General features: G+C 37.9%; 1 protein-coding gene across 1 annotated transcript in view; it reads right to left on the reverse strand.

The window, feature by feature from the left end:
- Window positions 1–9722, reverse strand: part of LOC121429180 — a 36109-nt gene extending 26387 nt beyond the window's left edge. Inside the window, exon 1 of the mRNA XM_041626116.1 lies at window positions 9433–9722. The gene's annotated coding sequence lies outside the window, so the exon portion shown is untranslated. The remainder of the gene's footprint in view (window positions 1–9432) is intronic.
- Window positions 9723–13147: the final 3425 nt, after the last annotated feature.

Raw genomic sequence — 13147 nt, forward strand, 5'->3', positions numbered from 1 at the left:
TTTCTTACGCGCTAAACCATCGCCTATGGTGTATACCATTTACCAAGAGAAAGGGTCACCAGTCGTTCTTTAAGTCACTCTTAACTTACGAAAAGCTTTATGAAACACCCACCTGGTTAATAAAACTTGGCCATAAGGTTAATCAAGTATTACTGAACATCCTATTAGAGTTTCATGTCACATGACCAAGGTCAAAGGTCATTTAGGGTCAATGAACTTAGACCATGTTGGAGGAATCAACATCGAAATCTTAACCTGAGGTTAAGTTTTTGAAATGTCATCATAACTTAGAAAATATATGGACCTAGTTCATGAAACTTGGACATAAGGTTAATCAAGTATCACTGAACATCCTACATGAGGTTCACGTCACATGATCAAGGTCAAAGGTCATAGGGTCAATGAACTTTGGCCGAATTGGGGATATCTGTTGATTTCCCATCATAACTTTGAAAGTTTATGGATCTGATTCATGAAACTTGGACATAATAGTAATCATGCATCACTGAAAATTTTGTGCAAGTTTGAGGTCTCATGATTAAGGTCAAAGGTCATTTAGGGTCAATGAACTTTGGCCGAATCGGGGGTCTCTGTTGAATTACCATCATAACTTTGAAAGTTTATTGGTCTAGTTCATTAAACTTGGACATTAGAGTAATCAAGTATCACTGAACATCCTGTGCGCGTTTCAGGTCACATGACCAAGGTCAAAGGTCAATGAACTTTGGCCGAATGGGGTGTATCTGTTGAATTACCATCATAACTTTGAAAGTTTATGGATCTGATTCATGAAACTTGGACATAATAGTAATCAAGCATCACTGAAAATTTTGTGCAAGTTTGAGGTCTCATGATTAAGGTCAAAGGTCATTTAGGGACAATGAACTTTGGCCGAATCGGGGGTATCTGTTGAATTACCATCATAACTTTGAAAGTTTATTGGTCTAGTTCATTAAACTTGGACATAAGAGTAATCAAGTATCACTGAACATCCTGTTCGAGTTTCAGGTCACATGATCAAGGTCAAAGGTCATGTAAGGTCAATGAACTTTGGCCATGTTGGGTTTTTTTTGTTGAATAACCATCATATCTCTGTAAGTTTATTGGTCTAGTTCATAAAAAGTGGACATAAGAGTAACCATGTATCATTGAACATCCTGTGCGCGTTTCAGGTCACATGACCAAGGTCAAAGGTCAATGAACTTTGGCCGAATGGGGTGTATCTGTTGAATTACCATCATAACTTTGAATGTTTATGGATCTGATTCATGAAACTTGGACATAATAGTAATCAAGCATCACTGAAAATTTTGTGCAAGTTTGAGGTCTCATGATTAAGGTCAAAGGTCATTTAGGGTCAATGAACTTTGGCCGAATCGGTATCTGTTGAATTACCATCATAACTTTGAAAGTTTATTGGTCTAGTTCATCAAACTTGGACATAAGAGTAATCAAGTATCACTGAACATCCTGTTCGAGTTTCAGGTCACATGATCAAGGTCAAAGGTCATGTAAGGTCAATGAACTTTGGCCATGTTGGGTTTTTTTTGTTGAATAACCATCATATCTCTGTAAGTTTATTGGTCTAGTTCATAAAAAGTGGACATAAGAGTAACCATGTATCACTGAACATCTTGTGCGAGTTAGAGTAGTATTCAAAGTCAGCACTGCTGCTATATTGGACCGCGTGATGCAGGTGAGATGGCCAGAGGCATTCCACTTGTTTTCATTTTCACACATGCCAAATTGTTATTGCTAACCCCGGATAAGGAATGCTTGCTTTTTACACACGAAACTCGCTAACCCCGGACTAGTGGTTTTTGTCGATCATTCGTTGTACAAGTACTTCACTCGTACACTTTTTACACACGGTAAAATTTCCTTAACCCCGTACTATAGGTGGGGCTAAATTGCCATTTAGCCCCACCTATAGTACGGGGTTAAGCTTTGCCCACTTTCGTTTTACACTAGCGATCTTAACCCCGTACTATCGCTCTTAGCACCGCAATTGCTGGGATAACCCTGCTTTTTTGCAGGGCCAAATAATCCCGTACTATAGGTGGGGTTAGCCCACTTTGAAAAAATGCTGTGTAAAAAGAAAGTGGGCTAAGCTTAACCCCGTACTGTAGGTGGGGCTAAATGGCAATTCAGCCCCACCTATAGTACGGGGTTAAGGAAATTTTAGCCTGTGTAAAAAGGGTATTAGAGTGTGTATACCCAAATAGAGTTATGAGCACATAATCATTATTGTCGCCAAGGTTCTAAAAAACGTCATTATAGCAGGAATAATAGCATCCTATATCAAGACGATCCAGACGACTATCCGACAGCTTGTATACCGAGGTTCGAGCCCTGCATGGTCAAGTCTTTTGGATGGTGACGAATTAGGGTCGGTCCCCAGACGTTATCATCCATATCTGATTGACATACGCCGAGGAGTTCCCTGGTCTTGCCATGGACCTACAGTGTTGTATGTGCCTTGATGCTCGGCCTTGGCCTTAAGACGCCTTAATGCCTACCTTTTTTTCAAAGCCTTGGCCTTGAACATTCAAGCCTTGGCCTTGAGGATTTTGAGCCTTGAAATTTGAAGGCATTTTCAAGGCTTTTTGTATTTTTCACTTTCATTTGTTTATATAAGTAATTATAAATGTTTCAATTGTTCTGTATATGTACCAGTCAGCAGTAGCAGTAGATGATTATCAAGAACAAAACAGCAGTGATGAAAAATAACATTATTTACTGGTAATATGTTGTAATCATGACAATTATGTGACAATATTAATAATAATGATAATGATGGTAAAATATAAAAAAAGATTGTAGTGATTTGATGACATGAATAATTCTGAAAGACGTGACTGCCATTTTGATACCAATTTTTATACTTTAAAGATAGCTATCTGTAAGGAATGATAACAAGGTTGATTTCTATTCCATTAGGATTTTAATTCTATTATTTTCTTTGGCCAACAAGAATTTTTTAAGTCTTAATGATATTCTGAAAAGATTTGATAAACTTGAACACAAATGTAAATTTTGTCATAAATGAATGGACTATATCAATGTCATGATGAGCCAAGCATGGCATATACACTGTAGAGCAAAATTTTAGCAAAAAAAGTTGAAAGCGATTGAAGCGAGCGAGCAAAATTTTTCACCCTCTTATAAGAAAAGTTATTTTGTGATAGATTGTGGCAAGAAGCTTAGAAAATAATTACACATTTACTGCCTTTCCTTTCCTTTTCTAAGTTTATTCTTGGTGGAAATTCTTCTTCATCTCTCTTTTTTTTTTTGGGGGGGAGGGTCTGAAAACCTCTGAGATTTTTTTAAACAGGCGAGAAAGAGGAATGGGAAGAGAGAGAGGAGAAGGGGAGAAACATGTGAGGGCGTAGGCAGAATATACTGCAAAATCAGTTAATATGTCGATTGGCAATACATCTTTTCTATTGTATTATATTTTGGGTCTAGTGTGCAGAGTGTAAAAAAAATGTTTACTTCTTCTTAATCATATGGTTCGACAGTGAATTTCATTTCACTACAGTTTCAAGGAAATAAACATCGTATTTGTTTTTGTGTCAATATGGTTAAATAGAAAACTATAGTACTGAACATTTCAAGAAATAATTAAGATTTTCCCGCCCCCAACTAATAGTATGGGGTCCAATCCGGTTATTTATACCCTTTTGAATATAAATTCATTTTTTTAGTATTCTTTAATTCGGTTTTCGAGCCTGATGTATTTTAAGTGTCAGTGGCGTACCGTGGGTCATGGCATGGGGGGGGGGGGCACCAGCAAAAATTTTGAGTCACTAAGTGAGCGCGCGAAGCGCGCCCAGTTGCTGGGTATACTGACCTATTAGAGACATTTTAAGGACAGTGCCATCAAACGGATATGTCTCTCACTGGTCAAATAATGCGAGCGCGAAGCGCGAGCTTAAAATCTTTTATATTCAGACCTAAAAAAGGACATTGTTATCAATCTTTTGTAATCATGATACGTACTTGTCTCGCTAAATAATGCGAGCGCGAAGCGCGAGCTGAAATATTTTGTAAATATTGACCCCCAAATAGGAGGATTTTCAGGACTTTATTTTAGGAATCCATTAAGATTATACACATCTCACCGTAGTGATCTAATGCGAGTGCCAATAAGCGCTTGCTTATTTTGTTAGGATTGCATCTAAACATGCACATAAAGCACTTGTAATCATGATTAACATACCCATCTCACTAGTCAAATCTTGCGAGCGCGAAGCGTGAGCTGAAAATTTAGGAAATTCAGAACTGAAGAGGGGCATTTTAAGGCTTGTTTGTAGGAATCCACGAAGACCATACATAGTTTACTAACCAAATGATGCGAGCGCGAAGCGCTAGCTGAAAATTTTTGATATTCAGATTAGAAAAAGGGACATTCTAAGGACTGATTCTAGGAATTCATATCTCACCAATCCACTACTGCGAACGTGAGCACGGACAGGAAATGTTTTATATTAAGACCTTAAACGGGACAATCACTATAAGTAGTCATGAAAAAGAAGCATACTACACTGTTGGTCATAAAGGTGGAATATTTTTTTTCACCAAATTTTCACAGCGTAATTACTACAACATGATTTGAATATGGTATTTATGGTGCATGTTAACCACTTTACTTTATTATTCTGCCTTTTACACACGTTTGACAGTGATATTTTACAAGTTTATGTCCTAAGCGATGGATGTCATGAGCATAGAACAACAATGACGACAATATACAGTAAATTAAAGGATCATGAATATTTATTTTCAATCTCTCTCAGTTTTCCAGATGACTTCTTTTTTGTGATTTCATGGACAAATTTGCATCAAACTTGAGTCATTGTTCTTACTCAATCGCTAGTATCGGTTATGTCCACCCCTGGCACGAACCAGCGCATGCAGACGTCGTGGCATGCTGTCCACAAGCTTGTTGATGACGTCAACAGGCATAGTGTCCCATTCTTCCCTCAGACCATCTGCCAAATCCTGCAGATTTTGAGGAATGACCTCTCTGTCGTTGATGGCTCGGCCTAGGGCATCCCATGCATGCTCTATGGGGTTCAAATCTGGCGAACAAGCTGGCCATGGCAACTGTACGACGCCCTCTGCCTCCAGGAATTCCCTTACTGCAGCGGCCCTGTGCGGTCTAGCGTTGTCATCCTGCAGTCGGAAATTGTGCCCATACGCTCGTCTTGCATATGGAAGACAGTGGAACTCCAAGATATCCCTGTAGGCGGCGGCGTTGACGTTTCCGTCCGGAACCACCAGTGGCGTTTTCCCTCCATAATGGATGCCGGCCCATATCATCACTGAGCCGCCTCCGCCTTGAGTCGTCTCGTGGATACATTCATCGCGAAGGTTTTCCCGGCTAATCGACGAACTCGTTGTCTCCCATCCTTTCGGTCAAGGATGAACCGGCTCTCGTCCGAGAAGACCACATGTTGCCAATGTCCTGGATGAAGCCTTCTGTGTTCCCTAGCCCAAGCTACTCTGTGGCGAACAGACAAGCGTGGACATTGGGTCAACCGTCGTGCGATTAACGGTTGACCGGGAAAACGTTGATCCCATGATATCTCCTCCACAATCGACGAAGACGGCTCGTGGGCAATTTCCGGTTTCTGCGGCTGAAATACAACAGTTGGCGATCATCTCTTCTTGTGGTCAATCTGGGACGTCCTGGAGATTGCCGTGGCCGCACATTCCCCTCCTTACGTTGACGTTTCAGGATCTTAGAGACTGCACTCTGTGATATCCCTAGGACTTCTGCGATATCAGTCTGCTTGTAGCCCTCCTGTCGCAGTGCTACCACTCTCTCGCGTGCTGCTGTTGCCGTTGGACCAGGCATAGTCCAGGGAACGTCTCTACCGATTTTTATTTCAAACGGTACAAGGAACTCGAAAAAATGCAACCTTCTTATTCACAGTGCCAAATCAGGGAAAGGGAAAGAATAGGCTTTTATAGTCAACAACAAAAGAATTTATTACGTAATCCAAATTTATCATGTTATAATGTCACCTGTGTAATGGGGAAACATTATGTAATCAATCAATTACCATGTTGTCTACGCGTAGCCTTTCAAATACCAACAGAACTGTCGACTTTTATCCAAAAATATTGTATTTCACCTTTATGACCAACAGTGTATTTAACATAAAACAATATTAAACTCGAAGTGCGAGGAAATATATTTGGCAGTTTGGTGTATGTTGACTTGCAAACGGGAGGTTTTAGTAAAGCATGATTATATTTCTCGGTAAACAGAGAATGCGAGCACCAGGAACAATGAAGACATAGGCCCTGAGCAAATTATGTCTCATAAAGTTATGAAAAAAATATTTCTTATGTAATATAACATAACATAATTATGATATAATATAACATTATGATGAACAATGTCTTCTTTCCCACTACGTTTCTCTTCCTTTCTCCTTCTTTTCTCCTTTTCCATAGGCGGCGGAAGCGGGGGGGGGGCGGGGGGGACGTGTCCCCCCTAAATTTGAGGAGGGGGGGACGGTCCCCCCTAAATTTGTTGTTGACCTTTTTTTTTTTTTTTGCTTGTCAATTTATTTTCCTATGTCCCCCCTAAAATTTTTGGGTTGAGAACTGTTTTTTTTTTGCTTGTCCAAAAATTTTTTGTTGTCCCCTCCTAAAATTTTGGGCTTCCGCCGCCAATGTCCTTTTCCCCGTTTTTGTCTCACCTGCGAAGCAAAGTGAGACTATAGGCGCCGCTTTCCGACGGCGGCGGCGGCGTCAACATCAAATCTTAACCTGAGGTCAAGTTTTTGAAATGATGTCATAACTTAGAAAGTATATGGACCTAGTTAATAAAACTTGGCCATAAGGTTAATCAAGTATTACTGAACATCCTATTAGAGTTTCATGTCACATGACCAATGTCAAAGGTCATTTAGGGTCAATGAACTTAGACCATGTTGGAGGAATCAACATCGAAATCTTAACCTGAGGTTAAGTTTTTGAAATGTCATCATAACTTAGAAAATATATGGACCTAGTTCATGAAACTTGGACATAAGGTTAATCAAGTATCACTGAACATCCTGCATGAGTTTCACATCACATGACCAAGGTCAAAGGTCATTTAGGGTCAATGAACTTTGGCCGAATTGGGGATATCTGTTGAATTCCCATCATAACTTTGAAAGTTTATGGATCTGATTCATGAAACTTGGACATAATAGTAATCAAGCATCACTGAAAATTTTGTGCAAGTTTCAGGTCTCATGATTAAGGTCAAAGGTCATTTAGGGTCAATGAACTTTGGCCGAATCGGGGGTATCTGTTGAATTACCATCATAACTTTGAAAGTTTATTGGTCTAGTTCATTAAACTTGGACATTAGAGTAATCAAGTATCACTGAACATCCTGTGCGCGTTTCAGGTCACATGACCAAGGTCAAAGGTCAATGAACTTTGGCCGAATTGGGTGTATCTGTTGAATTACCATCATAACTTTGAAAGTTTATGGATCTGATTCATGAAACTTGTACATAAGAGTAATCAAGTATCACTGAACATCCTGTTCGAGCTTCAGGTCACATGATCAAGGTCAAAGGTCATGTAAGGTCAATGAACTTTGGCCATGTTGGGTTTTTTGTTGAATAACCATCATATCTCTGTAAGTTTATTGGTCTAGTTCATAAAAAGTGGACATAAGAGTAACCATGTATCATTGAACATCTTGTGCGAGTTAGAGTAGTATTCAAAGTCAGCACTGCTGCTATATTGAACCGCGTGATGCAGGTGAGACGGCCAGAGGCATTCCACTTGTTTTTTTTTTGTCAGCCGATTGGGGGGGGCACGTGCCCCCCATGCCCCCCGTAGTTACGCCACTGTTAAGTGTAGAAGATATAAAAAATCAAAATTTAAATTTGAAATTTGTTGTAAGCAGTAAAAACCTTGAAAACTGAGACGAATCCTTAAAATGACTCATTAGCAGGTCAGCATTTCTAAATTTCAACTTGTGCTTTATGCTCTCTTGTTCCTCCCCCCAAAAAAAATCCCTGTAGGAAAAAATGCCCCTTTTCCAAAATAGATAATGCCCTTTTTTCAAAATGAAATATGCCCTTTTTCAAAAAGAAATACCTTTTTTATATAATAGTAAAACATAATACATTTAGGTTAAAAAATCACCAAATGTTTGATCTCGCTCGCATCCTGTTCATGGTTACAAAAATGCTTTGCATGTCCAGTTTTCAGGTGGGAATATCACCAAATATTTTTGGCACGCTTTCTGCACTTGCATCAATTATTGTTAAGTAAGGTACTCATTCTGTTCCCGTTTAAAAAAAAAATGCTTAGAATGTCCCGTTTTCAGGCTGGAATATCACATATTTTGAGCTTGCACTTTGCGCTCGTATTGTTTGATTGGTAAGTTATATGCATCATATTTATGAGTCACTAAATCCAGTCCTTTTCTGGTCAGTATATTAAAAAAAATTTCAGCTCGGAATATTTAATTTTCATTTTTATTTAACACGAAATGTCCAGAAGTTTGAGCTCCAGATTCGCGCTGGCAACATCTTGCAAGGATACCATTTAAAAGTGATTAGCGCCATAATTGACCAAAAATATGGTTTCACAATTTTAAACTTTATCTTTTACATTTCTTTTTTTTTTCGCTGCGCTTTCTCGCGGCAAAGTAATGCCTAAATCAAAATATCTATCGTATCAGTTGGAAATTACTTAAAGAAGGCTTTGCTCAACTAAATATCTATAAAACACACACTATACTTCACGCAGATTATAATCTCATTTTGAAAATATCTGTTTGCACCAAAAAGCCCATTTTGACATATAACTGGCCTTTTTGGCTTTGACCCCCATGAAACAAAAATATGTTCTGCCGCCCCTGTCCCAGGGAGTGGGGAAAGACATACGTTGAGAATGGGCATGCCAGGATCAGATGACCGTAGTTATATTAAATATTGCAATGTAAATCACCTAGAAAAATAAAAAAAAGTATTATTACTTCAATATCATGTCTAAATCTATTAGGAAATTATTTTTGTTTTACATATTTATATGTACAAAATTTATGGGTCAAAATTTTTGCTCGCTCAGTTCGCTCGCTCGCTCCAACCTTTTATACATTTGCCATGTCTGCCACCTTGTTGTTGGCTCTTTGTTCCATATATTGAAAGTTTTCATGCCTTGGCCTTGAGGTTTTCAGGCCTTGGCCTTAGCCGTGGGTTTTCATGCCTTGGCCTTGGGGTCGACTGAAGCCTTGGCCTTGGGCACCTTGCCTTGGAGGTTTGAGCCTTGACTACAACACTGGGACCTACTATGGTCAATGGAGCTCCATGGTCTGACCATTACCAGCACAAAACTCAAGTACACACACACACACACATGCAACGCTCAAATAGATTTAGTATTTAAAATCTGTAGTCTTACATCTACTCATTGAGAGTCGAGGCACTCATGATGTGATGCGGCCGACGTCTTTCCGGGTTTGGGCCGCTCCGGGGGCCGCTGCACGGTTTCTTCTACTCGTATATCATGTATATGTTTGTTAAAATGCAATCAACCCAGAGTCATCCATATACAATAAAATGCAATCATCTTAGTTCAGTCATGTAGCCGTAGAGTCTGCTCAGTTTCATCGCCAGCTTGTTCGGAACGTTTAGCAGACCCGACTTGTCCGTTTCCCCATGAAACTTTATCTCAGGTTTACGCCCGGGTTCATAATCTTTTCATTTACCGCTATTACATAACCGTGTTTGACCAATCGGGAAACCCTGATCAATATTTATGTGCAGGTATCTTTGCATGGAGGAGAGTGGGTGTCTGTCACTGCAGGCACAGAACTGTGGTTTCCATAATTCGCATGCAGACTCTGAATTAGTGACACTAGATTCACGATGTATTGTGACTGGCCTCTAATTTGGAATCTAGTCTTTACTCTAGAGCTGCTATTGGTTGAAGTGTCAAATATGAGTATGTGGGGTCTGTGCTTGCAGACTTTTCAGTGGGACTGTGTAAAGAAAATGGTCGAGCAGTTATGATACTTGAGATCGCATTCGATTGAATATTGAAAATAAATGTTGTAAACCCTTTTCCAGTTCAACCTCTAATATTCACTTTTCCCCGCATTTTCTCATTTTGTACATCACACCTCTTCAATATCTCCTCGTTCATTTCGCGGTCAGGGCCTGGCCAGGCCTGCGTGCAGTAGACATTACCCATATGTCCGCTTTTCGTTTAAAGGAAATATTCACCACAACAATAAGTTGACTTGAATGAAAAAAAAGAAAAATCCAACGAGTATAGCACTGAAAATTTCGTCAAATCGGTTGTAAAGTAAGCAAGTTATGATATTTCGAATTTTCACTTAATTTCACAAAACAGTTATAAAAAATTATGCACATCGTGCTCGGTATGCAGATGAGGAGACTGATGACATCACTCACTCACTATTTCTTTTGTATTTCATTATATGAAATATGACTTATTCCCATTTTCTCGTCGTTGCCCTTGAAACAAAGTTTCATTCCTCCCTGAACACATGGATACCATTGCCTTCACATTTTACGGTTCAGTCAAGTTGGTCCTTATTGTCAAATCTGTAAAAATTGAAATATTCTATATATATTTTAAACAACAAAAAACAAAAGAAATAGTGAGTGAGTGAGGGACATCATCGACTCTCTGATTTGCATGTCATTGAGCTGTGCATTTAACTCTTTTGTGAAAAATAAGCGAAACTTTGAAATATCATAATTTTCTTATTTTACATCCGATTTTGATGATGTTTTCAGCGTTATGCTTGTTTGATTTTCTCTATTGATTCAAATCAACATTTTTATAGGGTGGACTTAACCTTTAAAATGAGAACAATGAGCGTACCCCATGCAGATAACAGATGAAGTAAAGGAGGACGACAGATCTAACGGAAGGTTTAGTTCAGTTTTGAAACAGTGAAAACTCCTGATACTATAAAACGAGTGTATTGCATTCTTGGTATATCAATTTATCATTGATCTCAATCCATCGACCACATATAGAGAAAGTTTATTTTTAATCTTAAATTTCGCATAATTCATATCATGCACGACCTCGTTATGCGGGTCGTTTAATACCGCAAAGGAGAAAACCGATGATGTCATCCGCTCCCTTTAAGTTCGGGCACGGCGCTACACCCTAATTATTATATCCCCGGATTAAATCGCTCTTCGCATCGTTTAATTTACGAGCGCTTAATGATTTGCATAAGATAAACAAGTGAATCTTACCAATAGAGATGTATTACTAGTATGTATTAATACGGTTTTAAATAAAACGAATAATGATAGTCATGATTTTAACGACATCCAGTTTGAAGGCGCATGCATTGACGATCAGACTAGCATTGACAACGAATTCAATTCATTTTTTGTTAACATAGGACCTAATCTTGCAGAAAACATACCTACTCCCGATCCCCCTTTCATTCTATCATTTCCTTTGTCATTCATGAAATAAATGATGTATCGTGAAATTCATAATGACCCCATGGGCCCTTACAGTATTATCTATAATGTAAATGGGGACAAATAATTTTGTAAGAATTGGGAATTGCCTGACTATGAAATCCATATGAGGAAAATATTGTTTGAAAACGTAATATTTTATTCATGAAATTTAGCATTTCCTCTGCCATGTAGGTAAAAAATACTGTATTTTACCTTCAAAATGGCCGCTACAAGCCCTAACTAAAATGCGTATAGGGAAACTAATTTTCATCAGAATGAGAACCAAAAAAAGCACGTGTAACTATGTGATGTATGAGTAAAATATTGTCTTGAACATGATTTCGAACTAAATACATCACATATTGGTTGAGAAGGTGATAAATGCCTTAATTTGAAATTCAAAATGGCTTCCTTAGGACCCCAAGTAGTATGTACATTGTAACTGGGGACAGATAATTTGACAGAAATTTTACTATACAAATTGCTTAATTTTGATGAGGGGTAAAGTATTGTCTGAACCAAATGATGTCAAACGAAATATATCCCAGCTTGTGTCAGGTTGAAAATGCATTTGGAAACTACAAATGGCCGCCATAGTCCCTTATCTTAATATGTAAAATGTGAATGGGGAAAGATGATTTCCACAAGAAAAACATATTGCAGCCATTTTGAATTTTAAAATATAGCTTTTATCACCTAAATAACATAAGAAATATCTATTTCATTAGAAATCATATTTTTAGACAATATTTCACTCATACATGCAATACCATTAAGTCAGGTAAAGCCAAATTCTGTCGAAATTATATGTTCCCATTCACTTATAGACCTACCGTTAGGGCCTGTAGAGGCCATTTTGACTTTAAAGGTCAATTCCACCTCAGAATAATGTTGATTTGAATCAATAGAGAAAAATCAGACAAGAACAATGCTGAAGATTTCATCAAAATCGGATGTAAAATAAGAAAGTTACGACATTTCAAAGTTTCGCTTATTTTTAACAAAATAGTTATATGAACAAGCCAGTTACATCCAAATGAGAGAGTTGATGATGTCACTCACTCACTATTTCTTTTGTTTTTTATTGTTTGAATTATACAATATTTCAATTTTTACGAATTTGACGATTAGGACCTCCTTGCCTGAAGCACAAAATGATAAAATAATGGAATTCCACGTGTTCAGGGAGGAATGAAACTTCATTTCACAGCATGACAATGACGAGAAAATAAAAAAAATTTCATATTTCAAACAATAAAAAACAAAAGAAATAGTGAGTGAATGACATCATCGACTCTCATTTGGTTGTAGCTGGCTCGTTCATATAACTGTTTTTGTGAAATGAAGCGGTATTTTGAAATGTCATAACTTTCTTATTTTACATCCGATTTTTATGAAATTGTCAGTGTTATGCTTGTTGAATTTTTCTCTTTTTATTCAATCAAGTTTTTGTTGGGGTGGACTTGTCCTTTAAAAATGCATTATTATATCACCTACCTAGCAGAATAAATAATATATCTTGTTAGAAATTATGTTTTAAGAAAATATTTTACTCTTAGATCACAATAATATGCATTTTATTGTGCTGACTCCTGTGAAAATTGGTTTCTAAGATCATAATACGATCAAAGTCTTTGGCGGCCATTTTGAAAGTCAAA

This window comes from Lytechinus variegatus, chromosome 15 (genome assembly GCF_018143015.1).
Source record: "Lytechinus variegatus isolate NC3 chromosome 15, Lvar_3.0, whole genome shotgun sequence".
Lineage (NCBI taxonomy): Eukaryota > Metazoa > Echinodermata > Echinoidea > Temnopleuroida > Toxopneustidae > Lytechinus > Lytechinus variegatus.